We start from the raw sequence: 6,183 nt of genomic DNA on the forward strand, positions 1-6,183 counted from the left end.
TCTCTTACACTGCTGCTACTCTCTGTTTATCTTATATGCATAGTCTTTAACTATACATTCATGTAAATACCAGCTCAATAGGCCCGACCAACCAGTGCTCCCACACATTGGCTAACCGGGCTATCTGCACTGTGTCCCGCCACCCACCACCCGCCAACACCTCTTTTACGCTACTGCTACTCTCTGTTCATCATATATACATAGTCATGTTAACCATATCTACATGTACATACTACCTCAATCAGCCTGACTAACCGGTGTCTGTATGTGGCCTCACTACTTTTATAGCCTCACTACTGTATATAGCCTGTCTTTTTACAGTTGTTTTATTTCTTTACCTACCTATTGTTCAACTAATACCTTTTTTTGCACTATTGGTTAGAGCCTGTAAGTAAGCATTTCACTGTAAGGTGAATGTTGTATTCAATGCACATAAAAAATACAATTTGATTTGATTTGACCCCCTGACTTCGGAATGTGCACGGGGGCTAGATCTTCCGGGAAGTCATCGAACTAAGTCTCTCGGACATTCGGTTTCCGTTTTATAAAATTTTCACATTTTGGTCATTTTTCCGTTGTCCTGGTAAATCCCACCAGAGGGTGAATGGAATCATATTGTAAATGTACAAAACATCACCAGGCGCCACACAAAACGCAGAAATAAAATATAAAACATGTCTTACCTTTGACGAGCTTCTTTTGTTGGCACTCCAATATGTCCCATAAACATCACAATTGGTATTTTTGTTCGATTAATTCCGTCCATATACAGTGCCTTGCGAAAGTATTCGGCCCCCTTGAACTTTGCGACAATTTGCCACATTTCAGGCTTCAAACATAAAGATATAAAACTGTATTTTTTTGTGAAGAATCAACAACAAGTGGGATACATTCATGAAGTGGAACGACATTTATTGGATATTTCAAACTTTTTTAACAAATCAAAAACTGAAAAATTGGGCTTGCAAAATTATTCAGCCCCTTTACTTTCAGTGCAGCAAACTCTCTCCAGAAGTTCAGTGAGGATCTCTGAATGATCCAATGTTGACCTAAATGACTAATGATGATAAATACAATCCACCTGTGTGTAATCAAGTCTCCGTATAAATGCACCTGCATTGTGATAGTCTAAAAGCGCAGAGAGCATCATGAAGAACAAGGAACACACCAGGCAGGTCCGAGATACTGTTGTGAAGAAGTTTAAAGCCGGATTTGGATACAAAAAGATTCCCCAAGCTTTAAACATCCCAAGGAGCACTGTGCAAGCGATAATATTGAAATGGAAGGAGTATCAGACCACTGCAAATCTACCAAGACCTGGCCGTCCCTCTAAACTTTCAGCTCATACAAGGAGAAGACTGATCAGAGATGCAGCCAAGAGGCCCATGATCACTCTGGATGAACTGCAGAGATCTACAGCTGAGGTGGGAGACTCTGTCCATAGGACAACAATCAGTCGTATATTGCACAAATCTGGCCTTTATGGAAGAGTGGCAAGAAGAAAGTCATTTCTTAAAGATATCCATAAAAAGTGTCGTTCAAAGTTTGCCACAAGCCACCTGGGAGACACACCAAACATGTGGAAGAAGGTGCTCTGGTCAGATGAAACCAAAATTGAACTTTTTGGCAACAATGCAAAACGTTATGTTTGGCGTAAAAGCAACACAGCTCATCACCCTGAACACACCATCTCCACTGTCAAACATGGTGGTGGCATCACCACGTCATGACAGAGTCACACTTCTCGCATGTCACCATCGAGCGATGGAGAGGAACCACTATCACTGCCCGGCCATCCCGAGTTCATGGGGTCAATTTTGCATTTCTGCAGTATTTTTGAGCATGTCAAATTTGTGATGTAAATGCCCATTGAAACATGTTGCAAATGGACAGTACATTTGCAATGTGATTCAACAGTGAAAAAACATCACCAAATGGACATGATGAAATCAACACAACATGCGATAGGGGGCGCCGCTGGTCATTTTGGACGCTTTTCAGAAAATCGTTAAAAAACAGTCCCACTTCTCCCTCTTCATACATGACAAATAGACCATCTAGGTTGATTCATGGCTTAACATCATTTGGGCAGTATAAATGCCATTTCGACATGGTTCACTGACTTTTGGGTTTGGAAATTTACTTCCTATGATTGTACATGGCAAACAGACAAAACATCCTATTTGGCACATTCAATACTTTCATATTGCATTTGGACATTTTACTCTTGAGTCTTGACTTGTGTTACATTTGCAATATGAAAATGTACGGATTTGGGGATTTTTATTAAAATCCTAGATGGGATTTTTGCATTGTTACACTTGGCATTTGCCATATGGCATTTGCAATCAGTTTTGAATGAAAAAACGTCCCATTGAGTGGTATTGTACATTGTGTATATGTTTCGTACGGTGCCAATATGATCCAATTCATTTTTGTCCATTTTATGGGGGTGTTCCCTTACATAATTATTAATTAAGACCCCTTACACAGTACTTTGTTGATGCACCTTTGGGAGAGATTACAGCCTCATGTCTTCTTGGGTATGATGCCACAATCTTGGCACATCTGTATTTGGGGAGTTTCTCCCATTCTTCTTTGCAGATCCTCTCAAGCTCCGTCAGGTTGATATGGAGTGTCACTGCACAGCTATTTTCAAGTCTCTCCAGAGATGTTCGATCGAGTTCAAGTCTGGGCCCTACTTTACAGTACTGATATGATTGGTTATGTACTGTAGCCTAATTTACAGTACAGTTATGATTGGTTATGTACTGTAGCCTAATTTACAGTACAGTTATGATTGGTTATGTACTGTACCCTACTTTACGGTACTGTTATGATTGGTTATGTACTGTAGCCTAATTTACAGTACAGTTATGATTGGTTATGTACTGTACCCTACTTTACAGTACTGATATGATTGGTTATGTACTGTAGCCTAATTTACAGTACAGTTATGATTGGTTATGTACTCTATCCTACTTTACGGTACTGAAATTATTGGTTATGTACTGTAGCCTCTATTTTACTGGGTGACTTTCACTTTTACTTGACAAATTTTCTATTAAGGTATCTTTACTTTTACTCAAGTATGACAATTGTGTGTGTTCTGCTAAGCATTCGGTGTGTGTGTGTGTGTGTGTGTGTGTGTGTGTGTGTGTGTGTGTGTGTGTGTGTGTGTGTGTGTGTGTGTGTGTGTGTGTGTGTGTGTGCATGCGTCCCATAACAAGTGTGTGTCCTCAGTCCAGGCTGTGGAAAGCGTTATGTCATTAAGATCCTAGAAAGTCACGCGAGGCCGATTTCAGAGCTATAACAAACCTGTTCATGTTGATTAATGTGAAGATAGCTCAAGCAGCTGCAACATAAGGAGCCTTAATGGACGTTCGTAATAAGAAACAGTCCTGGCAAGAGAACCACTCAAGACACATGAAGGAACGTTGCTTAAAGGGATAGCAGGCCCCAAACTTTGTGTGTGACGGTGTGTGCTTGTGTGTGTGTAAAAGAGAGAGAGAGAGAGAGAGAGAGAGAGAGAGAGAGGGGGGGGAGAGAGAAAGAGAAAGAGATTGAGAGGGTGGGGGAGAGAGAAAGAGAGTGAGTGAGAACGAGAGACAGACAGAGAGAGACCGAGAGAGAGGAAAAGAGGTGAGAGAGATTGAGTCCTTGATTAAGTCTTCTGCTTCCCTCAGTAGTCATCCACAGATAACTTCATCACAACGTCATCATCAGTCATCTCTCAGTGGTATCAGAGATATCATTCAGTCATCTCTCAGTGGTATCAGAGATATCATTCAATCATCTGTCAGTGGTATCAGAGATATCATTCATTCGTCTCTCAGTGGTATCAGAGATATCATTCAATCATCTCTCAGTGGTATCAGAGATATCATTCAATCACCTCTCAGTGGTATCAGAGATATCATTCAATCATCTCTCAGTGGTATCAGAGATATCATTCATTCATCTCTCAGTGGTATCAGAGATATCATTCAATCATCTCTCAGTGGTATCAGAGATATCATTCAATCACCTCTCAGTGGTATCAGAGATATCATTCAGTAATTTCTCAGTGGTATCAGATATCATTCAGTCATCTCTCAATAATCCATTGACCGATATTGAGCCTGTGCATGAGTGTGTGCAGGTGTGTGTGTGTGTGTACAACTGTGTCCATGTGTGTAAAGGATTGTGTATGTGTTTCTGAGTGGATATAAAAAGGATGATATTACATCTGACATCAGTTATGCGACCTGGAAGGTTAGGGTTATTATAATATATAGGAAGGCTAGGGTTATTGTAATATATAGGAAGGCTAGGGTTATTATAATATATAGGAAGGCTAGGGTTATTGTAATATATAGGAAGGCTAGGGTTATTATAATATATAGGAAGGCTATGGTTATTATAATATATAGGAAGGCTAGGGGTATTATAATATATAGGAAGGCTAGGGTTATTATAATATATAGGAAGGCTAGGGTTATTATAATATATAGGAAGGCTAGGGTTATTATAATATTTAGGAAGGCTAGGGTTATTATAATATATAGGAAGGCTAGGGTTATTGTAATATATAGGAAGGCTAGGGTTATAATAATATATAGGAAGGCTAGGGTTATTATAATATTTAGGAAGGCTAGGGTTATTATAATATATAGGAAGGCTAGGGTTATTGTAACATATAGGAAGGCTAGGGTTATTATAATATATAGGAAGGCTAGGGTTATTATAATATATAGGAAGGCTAGGGTTATTGTAATATATAGGAAGGCTAGGGTTATTGTAATATATAGGAAGGGTAGGGTTATTGTAATACAGGAAGGCTGGGGTTATTATACTATATAGGAAGGCTAGGGTTATTATAATATATAGGAAGGCTAGGGTTATTATAATATATAGGAAGGCTAGGGTTATAATTATATATAGATGGGCTAGGGTTATAATTATATATAGATGGGCTAGGGTTATAATTATATATAGGAAGGCTAGGGTTATAATTATATATAGGAAGGCTAGGGTTATAATTATATATAGATGGGCTAGGGTTATAATTATATATAGATGGGCTAGGGTTATAATTATATATAGATGGGCTAGGGTTATAATTATATATAGGAAGGCTAGGGTTATTATTATATATAGGAAGGCTGTGTGTCACGACTTCCACCGAAGGTGGCTCCTCTCCCTGTTCAGCAGTTTCACCTGGTTTCATTTTGGTTAATTAGGGGGGGTACAAGGTACAAATCGGTCGTTCTGCCCCTGAACAGGCAGTTAACCCACTGTTCCCAGGCCGTCATAAGAATGTGTTCTTAACTGACTTGCCTGGTTAAATAAAGGTTAAGAAAAAACAACCTAGCTCTCTTATATATTATAATAACCCTAGTCTTCCTATATATAATAATAACCCTAGCCTTCCTATATATAATTATAACCCTAGCTCTCTTATATGTCATAATAACCCTAGCTCTCTTATATGTTACAATAACCCTAGCCTTCCTATATACTATAATTATATATATAATTATATATAGGAAGGCTGGGGTTATAATAATATATAGGAAGGCTAGGGTTATTATAATATATAGGAAGGCTAGGGTTATAATTATATATAGGAAGGCTAGGGTTATAATTATATATAGATGGGCTAGGGTTATAATTATATATAGATGGGCTAGGGTTATAATTATGTATAGGAAGGCTAGGGTTATAATTATATATAGGAAGGCTGTGTGTCACGACTTCCACCGAACGTGGCTCCTCTCCCTGTTCAGCTGTTTCACCTGGTTTCATTTTGGTTAATTAGGGGGGGGGTCATTTTTTATTATAACCCTAGCTCTCCTATATATTATAATAACCCTAGCCTCCCTATATATAATTATAACCCTAGCTGTCCTATATATTATAATAACCCTAGACTTCCTATATATAATATATATATAATTATAACTCTAGTGTCACGACTTCAGCCGAAGTCGAAGCCTCTCCATGTTCGAGCGGTGCTCAGCGGTCGACGTCACCGGGCTTCTAGCCATCATTGATCCATTCTTCATTTTCCATTGGTTTTGTCTTGTCTTCCTACACACCTGGTTTCAATCCCATTCAATCCCATTCATTGCCTGTTGTGTATTTAACCCTCTGTTTCCCCTCATGTCTTTGTCAGAGATTGTTTGTTATTCAGTGTTGTGT

This window comes from Oncorhynchus kisutch, linkage group LG14 (genome assembly GCF_002021735.2).
Source record: "Oncorhynchus kisutch isolate 150728-3 linkage group LG14, Okis_V2, whole genome shotgun sequence".
Lineage (NCBI taxonomy): Eukaryota > Metazoa > Chordata > Actinopteri > Salmoniformes > Salmonidae > Oncorhynchus > Oncorhynchus kisutch.